At 41.1% G+C, this 17,615-nt stretch overlaps 1 long non-coding RNA gene across 1 annotated transcript; it reads right to left on the bottom strand.

Moving 5' to 3' along the window:
* Positions 1-586: 586 nt before the first annotated feature.
* Positions 587-3,311, bottom strand: LOC143787751 (uncharacterized). The gene is made up of 3 exons (XR_013218458.1): positions 3,231-3,311; positions 2,634-2,756; positions 587-821 (listed from the first exon to the last, which is right to left on the bottom strand). It is a non-coding gene; the product is annotated as an uncharacterized LOC143787751 (long non-coding RNA).
* Between the last annotated feature and the right edge of the window lie 14,304 nt (positions 3,312-17,615).

Genomic DNA, 17,615 nt, shown 5'->3' with positions numbered 1-17,615 from the left:
TACAGTGAAGTCATATTGTAACTCAATGATTTAATATGCAGCAATATGTGTCTCTTCAGTATAGTTCTCTTCATTTTGTGCTGTGGATCTGGTATAAGAAGAGTGAGCTCCGTGTCTGGATATGGACGGAGGCGTAGACTGTTACTATCAGGCTTTTATTAATCCATGTGGAAGTCTTGGATAGGGACAGAATGATTTTTATTTTGCTAATCTGCTTTGTAGACGGCTCGGTAAAGTATTACATTTTGCCACTTTGTTATAGATTGTCAAACATAAGCTGCGCTGAGCTCAAAGAAGTCAACTAACAACCGGAATGTATCGCACTCTTTTATCCAGCCTTCCAATGGCTATAGGGAAGATGAACAGTATTAGTGCATCCAAAAACAAAGCTTTCAGTTCTTCAATTTTTAATTAAGAAACAAATCCTCCTGATAGCAAACCGTCATAAGCCAGCAATTCGTTACATCCATCTGTGGTGTGCGGTCGTGGCTGCTCTCCTTCCCTTTCAACTTTTTAGTTTGATAAATGTGATGTTTGCTGACGCTATTGCAGAAGACGTTATCTGTAAAGTTTTACAGACAATGATGTCGATGGTGCAAATCTTTGCATCTTTGTATATGATGGTGCCCTTAAGATGGGTAATACAAAAGAGATTTTTGATGTAGATTTTAAAGGGGTTGTTGAAAATTACAGAAACCTTCTAGAAACGTTTCTAGAAACTGTGTCACTCTTGTCCACAAACTGTGCCTTATATTGAATTTTAGGAATTTGTGCTGAGCTGCAATACCGGACATAGCCTTTGGGCAAGGATGGCGTTGCTTCTAAATAATAAAAAAAGATCTTATTTTTATTATGAAGTCTCAATTATTTGTAACATAAAGCAGTGGCTAATCAATTTTAGCTTAGGTTGCAAAAAAAAGAAGGCTAAGAGGAGACTTAATAGCGGTCTACAAATATCTGAAGGGCTGTCACAGTGTAGATCAGAGGTGTCAAACTGCATTCCTCGAGGGCCGCCAACAGGTCATGTTTTCAGGATTTCCTTGTATTGCACAGGTGATAATTTAATCACCTGCACAGAATGATTCCAGCACCTTGTGGAATGCTAAGGAAATCCTGAAAACATGACCTGTTGGCGGCCCTTGAGGAATGCAGTTTGACACCTCTGGTGTAGAGGGATTATCATTATTCTCATTTACACATGGAAACACAAGAAGCAATGGAATGAAACTGAAAGGGAGAAGATACAGATTAGATATTAGAAAAAACTTTTTGGCAGTGAGGGTGATCAATGAGTGGAACCGGCTGCCACGAGAGCAAGAGGTGGTGAGTTCTCGTTCAGTGGAAGTCTTCAAACAGAGGCTGGACTGACATCTGTCTGAGATGGTTTAGTGAATCCTGCATTGAACAAGGGGTTGGATAAGATGATCCTGGAGGTCCCTTCCAACTCTAACAGTCTATGATTCTATGGCGAGTTCTCCTTCAATGGAAGTCTTCAAACAGAGGCTGGACAGTCATCTGTCTGAGATGGTTTAGTGAATCCTGCATTGGGCGGGGGGTTGGACATGATGACCCTGGAGGTCCCTTCCATTATAACATTCTAGGATTATATGAATTGCAAATTAATGTTGCTATGTTACCCAACAAGATCTTCATCCAAAACACCAGTCATGCTTAAAGGAGTTGTGTGTGAAAAATTAAAATTTTGCCCAAAAGGATTTGTAAAAAATAACCAACTCTGCAATATCCACTTACCGCTACCAACCAGGATCTTGTGCAGAGACAGGAATCTGTAATGTCACTGCTCCACCAGTTATCGGCCCACTGCAATAGTTGATTGGCTGCAGCGGTTAGTTGACATTTTAGTAGTGTGTCCTCATAAAACATGATGCACTGCTCAAATCATCAGACCTCTGTAGCCAATCACAGGCTGCAGTAATCCAATAGATGGTGAAATAGTGACATCACCTCCTCCTTTCTCTGCACAGGTCCGCCAGAGCTGAATCTAGGTGGGTGTTGGTAGATGAGTATGGCTGAGTGTGATGGTTTTTTTTACCCATATTGTCACCTGGGCAAAGTTTTATTCTGGAAAACAGATTAGAATGATGTCGGCCAAACTTACTCCATGCAGATCAGCACCTATTGAAAAGAGTAGGATCTGAGCTGTGTATGAAGCTTTGGTGGTCCAGCTCTGTACATGTAGACATCAGATTACTACAGGAGATGATAACAACTGATTGATGGAGATTCTGGATATTGGACCCTCACCGATCTTATATTGGTGACCTATCCTAACAATAGTTCTTCAATCTAAAAGTGTTGGACAACCCATTTAACCCCCAACAAGGAGATATGGATTTTACCAGTCGGTATCCCCAGTTCATGGTCCACACTAAAGCCATGGATGGACAGCAGTGGCACTTATGGAGTATAGCATAGTCAGAGATCCAACCAAGAGTTGTCACTACGAGACCAGGTAGGATGGATGCTGAGATAGGAGCATAGTCAAGAAATCTCCATGGGACAGATCACTGAGAAGAACAACCCCAAAAAGTGAGGCAGATGTGTGGTCAGGACAAAACCATGGTCAAGGTCAAAATTTGGATCCATAAAGAGATAAATATACATGATAGTACCTTAATCTGAAAGCAATGTGTGAAAGGGCGATTCCACCTTAATTAGTCCACAAAGTCTGAAGTCATCGGGGGGTGCAAGTTGTCCTGGCCGAGCAGCACAGAGCCCCGCTGGATCTAGTAGGGCTGTGGGTGAAGACAAAACAGAAGCGGACGTGTGTGTCAACTGGAGCCATGACTGCTCCCCATAACTTGTCATTGTGGCTGGGTGATATGCCAGCATTAAAACTGGGAACCCCCAAAGCATGTCACTGTGGTTCTTGGGAGATATTTAGGTGATGCTTGGATGCAGCAGTTGCGACAGCTGCAAAGGCAACCGGTCTGAGCTTCAATAGCAGTGAGAAAATTAGTGCACTTCAATGGGATAGAATAAAAAGGGTAAAAAGGCATACAACATCATTTTAGGCCTCCCCCCAAAAAATCACAATATTTCAGGATTGGTCTGTTGGGGCCCAATTAATCTTTTTTCAAGGGGGCCTAATGTGTATTTTTTTAAAACTTTTAGCTACATGAGCACTTTTTAGCTTAAAGGGGTATTTCTATTTCCAAGATCCTATCCCAATATGTAGTAGGTGTAATAATAATAATATTAGCAAATACCTCCAATTAGAAATGTACTATAGTTTTCCTGATTCGCTACGTCTCTCATGTGCAGGCATTGCAGGACCTTGGTGTCCATAGTTACAACCACTAGCAACTAGCTAACCTAACTGTCACTATATCATTGGCCGCAACCATAGATACCTAAGGTCCTGCAGTGCCTGCACATGATGAAAGAGACATAGTGAATCAGAAAAACTATACTACATTTCTATTTGGAGGTATTTGCTAATATTATTATTATTACATCTACTACGTATTGGGATAGGATCTTGGAGATGGGAATGCCCCTTAAAGTGTCAGTATCACTACAGCCACAATTGGAACAGGTGGTACTAGAGCTAGGTGGTTGACGTAGGTCTCGGGCAGGAAATTCTGGTGGGAGCCTCAATCCACCATAGGTCCCCAAATTGGTGACGGTCTAGGTGCCCATTACATTTTTGTGCCTTTCTTAAAATTCAGTCATTTGGGGTGCAATCTGTCTATGCTAGATATTGAGCTTTATACTTCTTGCTGCAATTGTTATTTTTCAGCAGTAGAAACTCTGATGTTGTTTTTTTAGATTTGAGATTTTTTAAAAACAGCAAAATACGAAGACGAAAAAAAAAAAAGAGACAAAAAAAAAAACAAAAGGCAATTACCATATCAGGCTTTTCTGCAGTCTTCTGATAATTAATATAAGCAAACAAAGGCAAAAAGCAGACAATTCTGCTTCCAGAGTAGCAAACAACCCTAAAGTATTTCTGCTTTTTGATGTTTCATGCTCATCTGTAGAACTGTAGAAGACTTCATGAGAATAAAACAATCTGTAAGCCAGTAAAAAAAAAAATAGTGGAAAAAAAGAACAAAAGAAATAAAAAAGAAAAATTACAAGCAAACCCCAGGTGTGTATATAAAGAATAAATCAACAAAATCTCCATCCTGGAAGATGATACAATTGCTTTCTGCAAACATCTGGGAATTGTATGTAATAAAAAGGAAATACATAATGTTTCCTATAATTCACCTGGATATATGCAGTGGTGGAGAGTTAATATGGTATAGTTATTTATGTGCAGCACACACGCATATATAGATGCATACGCACATGACTGTACCCTTATTAAAAGTGAATAAATAAAGTAGTCATACAGTGCACAAACTGTAGATTATGCTGCCATACTGTACCCTTAATTAATACCACTATCAAGGACATATGTTGTGCAAAAATGTAATTATAGACTACAACCCCTGGCAAAAATGTTGGAATCACCGGCCTTGGAGGATGTTCATTCAGTTGTTTAATTTTGTAGAATAAATGCAGATCACAGACATGGCACAAAACTAAAGTCATTTCAAATGGCAACTTTCTGGCTTTTAGAAACACTAAAAGAAATCCAGAACAAAAAATGTGGTAGTCAGTAATGGTTACTTTTTTTTATCCAAGCATAGGGGAAAATTATGGAATCACTCAATTCTGAGGAAAAAAGTATGGAATCACCCTGTAAATTTTAATTCCCAAAAATAACACCTGCATCAAATTAGATCTGCTCATTAGTCTGCATCTAAAAAGGAGTGATCACACCTTGGAGAGCTGCTGCACCAAGTGGACTGACAAGAATCATGGCTCCAACACGAGAGATGTCAATTCATACAAAGGAGAGGATTACCAAACTCTTAAAAGAGGGTAAATCATCACGCAATGTTGCAAAAGATGTTGGTTGTTCACAGTCAGCTGTGTCTAAAATCTGGACCAAATACAAACAACATGGGAAGGTTGTTAAAGACAAACATACTGGTAGACCAAGGAAGACATCAAAGCATCAAGACCGGAAACTTAAAGCAATATGTCTGCAAAACAGGAAATGCACAACAAAACAAATGAGGAACGAATGGGAGGAAACTGGAGTCAACGTATTTGACCGAACTGTAAGAAACCGCCTAAAGTAAAGCGAAACAAAAGCCATCATTAACACCTAAACAGAAAAAAACAAGGTTACAATGGGCTAAGGAAAAGCATTCGTGGACTGTGGATGACTGGATGAAAGTCATATTCAGTGATGAATTGCAAATCTGCATTGGGCAAGGTGATGATGCTGGAACTTTTGTTTGGTGCCATTCCAATGAGATTTATAAAGATGACTGCCTGAAGAGAACATGCAAATTTCCGCAGTCATTGATGATATGGGGCTGCATGTCAGGTAAAGGCACTGGGGAGATGACTGTCATTACATCTTCAATAAATGTACAAGTTTATGTTAATATTTTGGACACTTTTCTTATCCCATCAATTGAAAGGATATTGAAATCATTTTTCAAGATGATAATGCATCCTGCCATAGAGCAAAAACTGTGCAAACATTCCTTGAAAAAAGACACATAAGGTCAATGTCATGGCCTGCAAATGGTCCGGATCTCAATCCAATTGAAAACCTTTGGTAGAAGTTGCAGAAAATGGTCCATGACAAGGCTTCAACCTGCAAAGCTGATCTGGCAACAGCAATCAGAGAAAGTTGGAGCCAGATCGGTGAAGAGTACTGTCTGACACTCATTAAGTCCATGCCTCAGAGACTGCAAGCTGTTATAAAACAGAGGTGGAGCAACAAAAAACTAGTGATGTGTTGGAGTCTTTTTTTTATTTGTTTGTTTTTCATGATTCCAGAATTTTTTCCTCAGAATTGAGTGACTCCATAATTTTTCCCCTATGCTTGGATAAAAAAGCAATCATTACTGACTACCACATTTTTGTTCTTGATTTCTTTTAGTGTTTCTAAGAGCCAGAAAGTTGCCATTTGAAATGACTTTAGTTTTGTGCCTTGTCTGTGATCTGCTTTTTTTCTACAAAATTAAACAACTGAATTAACATCCTCCAAGGCCGGTGATTCCATAATTTTTGCCAGGGGTTGTATATAAATAAAATGCATGTCAAAGTTCAGTCCACCATTAGGCTAGGGGATAACAATGACAGGATCACCAATGGGTCATGCCAACCCTACAAATGAAACACCAGAGCCTACAGCAGCAGTGGTTGTTCCTGGAAGCACATAGTTGCCAACTGTACCGAACTTCAATTAGACACTTGGGCCAAAATTGGACAGAATTTTGTAAAACCTGCCAAAAAGTGTTCCAAGATGGATGAAGACTTGAACACCCCCAGAACTGTTGGAATGGAAACCAAAGGAAGCAGGAGTGGCCCATGCCAGAGGTTTGGTGTGTCATCTTCAAGACATCATTGTAAATGATGAAGCTGAAGGAATGTTGGCTTGATGGTCAACATTGACTTGGTAATGACATTGCTGATGGCATCAACCAGGGGTGTTATCATGGACATGGGTTAGTGGATTCACTATGGGGGACAAATGCATTTGGTGGTGTCATGTTTTAACATCATACTGTGCTCTCTCCATGACATTGCCCGACATATATCCTCTATGGTCCTGGAGCTAGTGGTGATGTCATAAGTCTCATAGGCTTTGAATCATCTCTATAAATTTATGGGGTCTTGACAAAGGAGTAGAGGTGACCTTATTTATTATTTATTGTTCAGTAAAACTATATTTATTTATGAACTATGGCCTCCCTTATTGAACATTAAAACACCTGGTCTTGGCCGGCCGAAAACAACAGCACCATGTGGTCTGCAAGGGCATATTGCCACTATAGCAAAAGTCCACAGGATCCCCATTGTCATGTAGCGTGTCGGGGTGTGAAGCACGAGTACCACGCCCACGGCTGCCGCCCACGTGACACTTTTCATACAGCCGAATCTCATGTTTTGCGGGGGAGTTCGGACACAAGCCCTGACGGAACCAACGAACAAAGGCAAAAACGCAATGTGAAAGGAGCTTAAGAAATCTTTCTTGCCAAACCCAAGAACTAAGAATTAAAGATAAATAAATGTTTGTTATTTTCTTCAATATTAAGATGTCGAAACTGGTAAAAGGTGGCAGAATGGTGGAGAAGACAATGTCTCTTACCGGAGAATTTTGAAATATACTGAGAATTTTCATAACACGTTAACATGTATTTAAAACGCTAATAAAAGAGCAACACAGAAAGGGCATCAACCTTATCAGGGAGCTGTCATACTTCAGAGCAAAGTCCCTCTTCAGTTAATCTTGCCATTTCAGTTTGGCCTCCTTCCAGCAATCTTCGTCCCCTACTCCGTAACGATATTCACAATTTCATGATCACGCGGAACATTTCGCCTTTCAGGAAAAAAACAGATCAATTTCAATTTTCATTCCAGTTATCTTTCTTTCCCCAGATGAAGTTTCCATGTATAGTTTTTTTTTGCTTTTTTTTCTGTTTAGTTTCTGGGTTTGATTTTCTGTTACTAAACCTGTGAGCTTGTTTTAGCTTCGCCTTCAAAGGAACTAATTCAATTACATCGGCCATCTGCTTTCTCTGTAGATCTGATAGGAAAATATTCTGGATGGAAAGGACTTCGCTTATTGTTTTCCATGTGATTAAAGGAAGAAGTCTGCCCAGTACAGAAATGACATGTCATTTAGCATCATAATGTTACGTGCCGCAGCAAATGGAATCTGTATAATGAGATTTGCCACCATATTCTTTTTGCAATCTTGCCTCTCGTTTTATTCAATTCACTTGAAAATGATATTGTTATCTTAAGCTTCTCAACAGACTTATGACTCCATTATAGGAGTTGTCTCACAGACAAAATCTGGTCTTAGCCCTGTAATGTAAAAAGAGGTACCTTGGAGCCTGGAAAGTGGTCTGGAGTCTCCAGATTTGGCAGAAGTTCTGGAAGAGGGTAAGGTTCAAATGTTAGAGTGCTTCTTCAGCAGGTGATTGACAGATTGATCTGGTGTGCAGTCGGTAGCAGGCCATGGCAGAGATTCGATGGCTGATTCCAGGGAGGCAGAAAAAGCAATGAAGTGTGCCCCTAACTGGGGACAAGACATAGACCACCTCTTCCCCCACACTGAGTGTTGCAAGGGAAGCCTGCCAGAGAGGATTCATGGCATGATAGTGTCACGCTGTGATGGTCTTTAGTAAGGAAGGGGGGCCTAAAACTGGCCCTTGAACTGGGACCCTAACTATCCCTGTCACAGGGGTACTCTTGCAGGTAGAGAGGCCTGAGTCTCCTGCTAAACCCTGATCTGTCTCAGGGAGAAACTGACCTGGATGTTTATGCTGGGAGGGCAGAACAGCTCTGTCCAGAGGTCACCTGGTCTTCTAAGACCTGGATAAGAGTGTGAGATTACTGAACTGTACTAGTAAAGACTGTTGTGCAGAGACTGTTTAGAAGCCATTACCAGTTAAGTTAAGGGCTTATCCGCTGCTTAATTGTTAATGACTTTTCCTCAGGATAGGTCATCGATATCAGATAAGTGGGGGTATGATACCCGGAACATCTACCGATCAACTGTTACTGGTGCCGGTGTTGGATGGATGTTATCAAATGCGGGGCTGCACAACACAGACCAGTCATCTGAATAGTGACCACATCCAGGTACTGCAGATCCCAACCCCTATTCATTCACTGCTTAAACTGGAAAATCCTGACAGTGTGTGGTGCGCACTGGGAGGAATCAACAGTCTGCCGCTATGTAGAAGGATGCAAACTTTTAAGGTACCTTCACACTAAGCGACGCTGCAGCGATACAGACAACGATGCCGATCGCTGCAGCGTCGCTGTTTAGTCGTTGTTTGGTCGCTGGAGAGTTGTCACACAGACGGCTCTCCAGCGACCAACGATGCCGAAGTCCCCTGGTAACCAGGGTAAACATCGGGTTACTAAGCGCAGGGCCGCACTTAGTAACCCGATGTTTACCCTGGTTACCATTGTAAAAGTAAAAAAAACCCCACATACTCACATTCCGGTGCCCGGCGTCCGCTTCCCTGCACTCCTCCTGCATCCTGTGTCAGCGCCGAACATCTCCGGCATCTCCCACAGAGCAGAGCGGTGACGTCACCGCTCTGCTTTACGGATGGCACTTACACAGGATGCAGGAGGAGTGCAGGGAAGCGGACGCCGGGCACCGGAATGTGAGTATGTGTTTTTTTTTTTTACTTTTACAATGGTAACCAGGGTAAACATCGGGTTACTAAGCGCGGCCCTGCGCTTAGTAACCCGATGTTTACCCTGGTTACCAGTGAAGACATCGCTGGATCGGTGTCACACACACCGATTCAGAGATGTCGGCGGGAGATCCAGCGACGAAATAAAGTTCTGGACTTTCAGCATCGACCAGCGATATCACAGCGGGATCCTGATCGCTGCTGCGTGTCAAACACAACGATATCGCTATCCAGGACGCTGCAATGTCACGGATCGCTATCGTTATCGTTGTAAAGTCATTTAGTGTGAAGGTACCTTAAGCGATAGACTCACTGGACAACCCATTTAAAGTCCTTGTCCTTGTAAGGGGATTGGTAAATATGTTTGCATTACTGGTACTGCTACACAGTTATGTGTATTACCATTTCTGCTAATTGTATTATGTATAATATGTTTTATACTGTTTTTGTTTTCTGTTAAATGTGTAATTAACATTGCTGTATAGGGTACGTGCAGTGCACACATTGGCCACTAGATAGGGGGGGGGGGCATTTTAGTGCACATAGTCCTAGCTAGTGTATAGTGTAAGCATATGGTTAACAGTAGGAGGGGCTGCTGCTTGGTAAGCCAGGGAATAGTTCCTGGAATAGTTCAGTAGGGTAAGAGCGCCCAAAGGGTCCACATGGGCTATAGGCCCAGGACACAGCTGCAGCTCTGTACCGTTAAAGTGGGGCCTAGCCATCCGCAGCAGAAGGAGGAAAATGCAGCAGGCTTGTACAGCAAAGTGCACCAGGAAACGTCAGGATGTGGAAGCTCCTGGCGTGGGTGGAAACTCTGAGGACCGGGACAGAGCGGTCGGGGAACCTCACAGAAGCAGTGAGTACAGACGAAAGGAACCTGGCACCTACACATAACACAGCACAGAAGGGCCGTTTACTCTCCCAGTGGCAATTAATGAACTCATGTCTGGGGCGAAGCAGACCGAGGGAAGCTTACCCGTAGCAGAGCTGTACAGAGAGTATTCAGTGGACGGTCTGACCCGGGCCCATGCTATGTAACCGTGAGAGAGGTGCAGGGAAAGAAAAGGAACAATGCACTGTGATGCCTGTTGTGAATGCTGTAAATATCGCAGATGTGCTAAGTAAAGAAGTTTTTGTTCAAGCTACTTTGGACTGTGTCTCAGTTAATACAAATCTGCCTGGAGTGGGTCTGCTGCAGCATAGGGAAGATCCAGAAGAAGCTGGACCTGAAGACACAGGTATGCTGACTAAAGGCGAATGTTTTCCTGTGAGGGGAGGCCAGGACACAGAAGCACAGGTGTCCTTGGCCACGACTACTGCCCTGGCCGAACCTTACATCCTTTCTGAACATGAGCAGTTTTAATCACTTTGGTGTGTCAGAGCAGTCTGGTTGGTACAACCGATGCTGTGGAGCCAGGAGAGCAACTGGAGGAGTAGAGCAGTAATCCACTATGCAGCTGAAGAGTCATTGTAAGGAGTCGAGATAGCATCACAGCAGAGAAAATTCAGAAATGAGGCAAAGTAGAAGATGTCACGAAGTTCTATGCAGAATGGGTAAGCAGCATAGCAGAGCCCAGCAGAGCTGAGTCTAGTAGGAGGTTCAATGGTGACATGATCAGCAGAGATCATTGATGTACAGTACATACCAAAAGTTTGGACACACCTTCTCATTTAAAGATTTTTCTGTATTTTCATGACTATGAAAATTGTACATTCACACTGAAGGCATCAAAACTATGAATTAACACATGTGGAATTATATACTTAACAAAAAAGTGTGAAACAACTGAAATTATGTCTTATATTCTACTGTAGGTTCTTCAAAGTAGCCACCTTTTGCTTTGATGACTGCTTTGCACACTCTTGGCATTCTCTTGATGAGCTTCAAGAGGTAGTCACCGGGAATGGTTTTCACTTCACAGGTGTGCCCTGTCAGGTTTAATAAGTGGGATTTCTTGCCTTATAATCGGTGTTGGGACCATCAGTTGTGTTGTGCAGAAGTCTGGTGGATACACAGCTGATAGTCCTACTGAATAGACTGTTAGAATTTGTATTATGGCAAGAAAAAAGCAGCTAAGTAAAGAAAAACGAGTGGCCATCATTACTTTAAGAAATGTAGGTCAGTCAGTCCGAAAAATTGGAAAAACTTTGAAAGTGTCCCCAAGTGCAGTGGCAAAAACCATCAAGCGCTACAAAGAAACTGGCTCACATGAGGACCGCCCCAGGAAAGGAAGACCAAGAGTCACCTCTGCTTCTGAGGCTAAGTTTATCCAAGTCATCAGCCTCAGGAATTGTAGGTTAACAGCAGCTCAGATTAGAGACCAGGTCAATGCCACACAGAGTTCTAGCTGCAGACACATCTCTACAACAACTGTTAAGAGGAGACTTTGTGCAGCAGGCCTTCATGGTAAAATAGCTGCTAGGAAACCACTGCTAAGGACAGGCAACAAGCAGAAGAGACTTGTTTGGGCTAAAGAACACGAGAAATGGACATTAGACCAGTGGAAATCTGTGCTTTGGTCTGATGAGTCCAAACGAGATCTTTGGTTCCAACCACCGTGTCTTTGTGCGACACAGAAAAGGTGAACGGATGGACTCTACATGCCTGGTTCCCACCGTGAAGCATGGAGGAGGAGGTGTGATGGTGTGGGGGTGCTTTGCTGGTGACACTGTTGGGGATTTATTCAAAATTGAAGGCATACTGAACCAGCATGGCTACCACAGCATCTTGCAGCGGCATGCTATTCCATCCGCTTTGCGTTTATTTGGACCATCATTTAATTTTCAACACGACAATGACCCCAAACACACCTCTAGGCTGTGTAAGGACTATTTGACCAAGAAGGAGTGTGATGGGGTGCTACGCCAGACCTGAACCCAATCGAGATGGTTTGGGGTGAGCTGGACCGCAGAGTGAAGGCAAAAGGGCCAACAAGTGCTAAGCATCTCTGGGAACTCCTTCAAGATTGTTGGAAGACCATTCCCGGTGACTACCTCTTGAAGCTCATCAAGAGAATGCCAAGAGTGTGCAAAGCAGTCATCAAAGCAAAAGGTGGCTACTTTGAAGAACCTAGAATATAAGACATAATTTCAGTTGTTTCACACTTTTTTGTTAAGTATATAATTCCACATCTGTTAATTCATAGTTTTGATGTCTTCAGTGTGAATGTACAATTTTCACAGTCATGAAAATACAGAAAAATCTTTAAATGAGAAGGTGTGTCCAAACTTTTGGTCTGTACTGTAGTACAGCTGGGTATGTCAGGTGGCTAAAGATAAGAATGATGGGCTGAGTTGAATGATGTAGCAGAGACCAGCGATGTAGAAGAGCTGGGTATTTCAGGAGGCTCAATGTTAGATAATGTTAAGCAGAGTTGTGCGATGGATATTTCAGGGTATGCAGAGAGGATCAGCAACAGATAATTTCTGCAATGGCAAGAATTCCCACTAAGGCCCTAGAGCGTAAGCTCATTGGAGAGCACCATATTTTCATGGTAACATTTTACGTGTAAACTCAGAAGGAGCTGGCCAGAGCTGGAGGATGGAGAGCCCAATATTAGAGCCGGGACAGAAGAATAACAACTATTATCATTATTATTATTATGATTATTTTACACTGCTCGACAATCTTGCTGCTGTATATCAAAAACAGACATGCTCCTGAACTTACAATTAATATTTATAGATATTACAATTTCCTGGGTGCACAACCTAATGATGTGTGAACAGACCATGATCACCGTTGGCTGGCACATCGTCACAGCATCACATTTATAGGATAGGAACAGCTGGTAATAATGGATGAAACAAAAATATAACTCTGGTGGATAATTGCTTGGAACGCTGAACATTTACATATAACGTGATGTGGAAAACAAGTCCTATACAATAAATAAGTCATGTTCTGTTGTTTTCAGTTTATGTCCCTATGTAATGTTACTCGCTTCTTCATCATGTAGATACAATCCATCCTACGACTCTGTTCAATAAGGGAAAAAGAGGCAAGATAATAAAATCATGCAAGATGAAAGTAAAATAAAAGTTCCCACTGGTAATTGACAGTCACAGCTTCTGTCATGTATCTCATGTATGTGGACCCTTTAGGCAAGGTAATCCTCAATATACAATCATAAAACATCAAATCAGATAAAACACTTACTAGGAAATTGCAGAAACATCTCTGTGTGTCTCTGCCTTTCTCTCTCTGCAGATGTCAAGAATTTGCTGAAAATATTTGATTAAAAGGGTTGTCTCATGTCGTTAAATGGGAAAAAATTGTAAAGTGTAAACAGAAGCAACTTTGCAATTCAGCTGTTATTAAAAAATTGTTGAGAAGGACAGATTTTTAATTCTACAGTGTACTGGTTTTTGGCCGGTTTCTTAGCCAAGGAGTGTGTGCTGAAGCTGGCTGGATCGCTGGATTTAGCCCGTTTTAGAGCCTTGCACTCTTCCAATGCTGCAGAGACAAAACTGCTTCTGCTTATGGCATTGGAGAGTGCACGGTTTGGACCATGTTGTTGGTCTGAATTGTCAATTTTCGAAAGCAAAAAATATGTATGTTACTGTGCTAAATTAATATATAACAATAGATACATAAAAAAGACCACAATTATTAAGAAATGAAAAATAGCAAAAAATGAAAATAAATAAGAAAAGGACCAAAAAAAAGGACACCGAAGACAGCAAACAACTGAAAATCAAGGTGGCTATATAAAAGTGAAGGGCAGTTATACAATTGTTAGCTCGTGAAAGCGGTGAAAGCTCCCAGGGAGTCCCGACCGGAGGCTACCCTGGACCGCACATGAGAGCAATCAGCGTGTGATGTTGGTGTCCTCCTTTTTTGTTTTTTTACTGTCCTTTTCTCATTTATTTTCATTTTTATTTATTGCTATTTTTCATTTTTCAATAATTTTGATCTTTTTTATGTGTCTATTGTTAGATATCCATTTCGCACAGTGACATATATATTTTTTTACTTTCTTGTCTTTTTACCTCTCTACACTACCAGGGGTGTTTAATTCCACTTTGCCGCTTTGAGTATTATTTTTTTAAGTGTGAAGTGTTAATTTTCTAAAGCACAAAGCAGGAAGCTGGGAGGCAGAGGAGCGGTGCGCTCATGAATAAAGAAGTTGAGTAGACCCTTGTTTATTGAATTGATTAACAAAATGGAGGCTGAAATTGTATGTAAAATGTTTCACGTCTTTGGATGAACTGAGACCAGACAATTAAAGAGTTACCGTCTTTTACATTTTTATTTCATAAATCTAAAGGGCATATGAAAATAAGGAACTTTATAATACATCTCATTAGAGAAATCTGCTTCTTTTTCCTCCTTGACTGATCTCTCATTCTCAATTCATGGGCAAAATATCTTTAAAATCTGTATTTAATGAAGACTGATATTCCCATTACTGAGATAGGAGATAGCAGTTGGTGCTTATAAAATTCTATGGAGGAGGAGGAGATAGAGGCGGACACAGACATTCTGCTACAAGTTCTGCTGAGACAACTGTCACAGTTCTTCATAGAACTTTATGAGCACCATTTATCATCTCCTATCTCAGGAATGGGAAAATTTGTTTTTCACTGAAGACACATTTCACCTGTAAATTGAAAATTCTGAGAATGAGAGATCAGTTCAGCAGGAGAAAAAAATCAATATATTAGAAAAGTTTCTTATTTTCACATTTATTATTGATTTATGGAAAAAAATAGTAAATAAAACAATTATTCTTTAAATTTGGAAGTAATTTAGCCGGAGATGCAGTTCAGACACCATACACAACAAGCTCCATCTCAGTTCTTTGACATATAAAGCTGTTTTGTCATTTTAATTTCCTTCTTTTCAATCATCTTTTTATCCTTTAGATAACAGAATCCTATTTTAGAGGAAAGTAGATTTCATTTCTTTTGCCTTTCTTCGTGCCGTCCTGGAATTGATCTTTTAAGTATGATTAGCTTTGAAGCATTGTTTTATTACGACACTCTAGCGAACATTCCAGATTCTAAACCATAATCTCCGCTGGCAATCTTGGCACCATGGGACTGAGAAAATATATTTACAAAGAGGAACTTTGGTGAAGCACAAAAGTCTATAAATACGGTCATAGCTGAAAGTGTTGGCACCCCACATGTTTATTCATTTTGTTTGAATTGAAACAACACAAAAAAAACTGAGAAAAGAAAGGCAAATTGGACATAATTTCACATAAAGTTTCAAAAATGGGCAGGACAAAATTTATGCAGCAGTACTGAGCAGTGTAGCTGCGAATCCAGCAGTGGAGTGAGATAAAACATATACTAGAAAGCAGCAGCATGCTCTGCCTGTACGTGTCGTGCTATACCCGGTGAGATTGATCCTCAAAGCCCTTGGTCCAGATGAGTAGCCAAGCTGAAATCTATGATGATGTAGAGTAGGCACCACAATGTAACAGGTTGACTTAATGATGTGGAACCGATTCAGCAGAGCTGAGATTACAATGGTAGACAATATAGCAGAGCTGACACAGTAATATAGCAGAGTTTAGACCGTGGAACAGCATAGTGTAGAGGCAAAACCAAACACTCAGGGGGCATGTCGCATGAGACGGGCTAACATGGGTGATGTCACAGCTGCCCCTCCATATGATTTTATAGGCGGCTGTAATCTGATCCCTCAATGAGCTGACACTCTGTCTTGCCCAAAACAAGGAGGGTTTTAACGTTTTTTTCACAGTAAATCAGAAATTGTGGAGGTAGCGGGGAGGAAAGAAAATGGCTTATAAGTGGAGAAAGAACTATATTTTTCCTATAACATATATTACAAAGTTTCTTATTGCTTTGTTCTATTAATTTATGTAAAGTTTGTTAAGACTAGTTTGCTTTTAAAAGAGGCGACCACAAGCAATGATTAGACGGCGTGTCTCAGCGTCAGGATGGCTTTTAGTTACACCATTATTTTTTTCCGAACAAAACTCTTTGAAGAGAAATCAAAGTAAATGCAAACTCATCAATATCTGACTTTTCATCAGTCTTATTGTCCAATGGTGAATATACGTAAAGTTGATTTTAAAAGCAATGCTCAGTAAATTCAGTGGATATTTGTCTCCATAGCTGAAATAATTAATTTTCAGCTTTCAGTCATGGATGCCGTACTCAGACAGTATAGACAGTGTGTGGATATCGTTGCATCAATGTGATGTATATTTCCAATTATCACATGCTTCCCCTGTGTAGACACTGTAATGACATGGCTTTACATGGCTGGCTGACTTTTACTTGACTATAAACTTATTGCCCAGTCTTTCAATTCTAAATGTCACGTAACGGCCCATACATCTGCTGCAGTATATCACCAGGTCTGGTTTGCATGGTCCCTGCTCCAATTCATCAACGTATAATTAATAGGATGGAGCACAGTGCTCTGACAGCTGAAGCCAATTTACTGAAACATGTTAATATGCCAACAGAATGCATAATTCCAGATAAAGGCAGCAACATAGTACCAAAACGGAGGAGAGACTTTCTTTTAGAGATTTCTTTGATTTCAATGGGCACTGTTTAATGCTTCATTTGCCCTGTGGTGGCGCTATATATCAATTCACCCATTCAACTGATTGGAGCCAGTAAAAAAAAATTGCAATAACATGATTAGCATCCTAGTGCAGAAAGTATGTCACTGATTGCTTGATAGAAGAAGTTTGAGAAATATCCATCAGTTATTTTGTCCGTAACAGGCACACGGATGACAAAAACAGGCACATGTAACAGACCCAACAGGCCAACATCAGGAGACAGCATTTTCTGCTGCAAAACGCAATTAATGAAAACAAAAAATGCCTTAAGTGAAAGATTAATAACATGTTATTCTCATATTACTAAATTGCTTTTGAAAAATATTAAAATTTGAGAGTCCTCAGTGGTTGATACCTTTAATGGCTAACTGAAAAGATGGTAACTTTGCAGCTTTCGAGACTACACAGGTCTCTTCATCAGGCTGGATCTCATGTATTCGTAAGGCCTACATTAGCATTTCCATCCTACATTTGGTGGGGGCATTTATGTCTTTGTACCTCTCTGCGGGAGGCATTCCTAATGTACAACCCTGCAGACAAGCTGGAGACTCCGCTTCTGGAATATTCTTCATTGTTTGAACTAAAAGCAAATGTTTAAGGGGGAAGGGTGTGAACACTTCTGCCCATCCAGTTGGCTGATCCCAGGAGAAGGAAAACAATAAGCCACATATTTAGGGAGGCATTTGTTGCAGTGACGTCGAGGAGCGAGGATCTGTTGGTGAGGTCCTGATGTCCCTGTATGGACGGCCTATGGAGATTGGAGATGGGTTGCCGGCTGGAGCTTGATACACGTGCTACGGTTGTC

This window comes from Ranitomeya variabilis, chromosome 8 (assembly GCF_051348905.1).
Source record: "Ranitomeya variabilis isolate aRanVar5 chromosome 8, aRanVar5.hap1, whole genome shotgun sequence".
NCBI classification, from domain to species: domain Eukaryota; kingdom Metazoa; phylum Chordata; class Amphibia; order Anura; family Dendrobatidae; genus Ranitomeya; species Ranitomeya variabilis.
The sequence above is the reverse complement of the archived record's forward strand: the minus strand, read 5'-3'. Positions and strand labels throughout refer to the sequence as shown.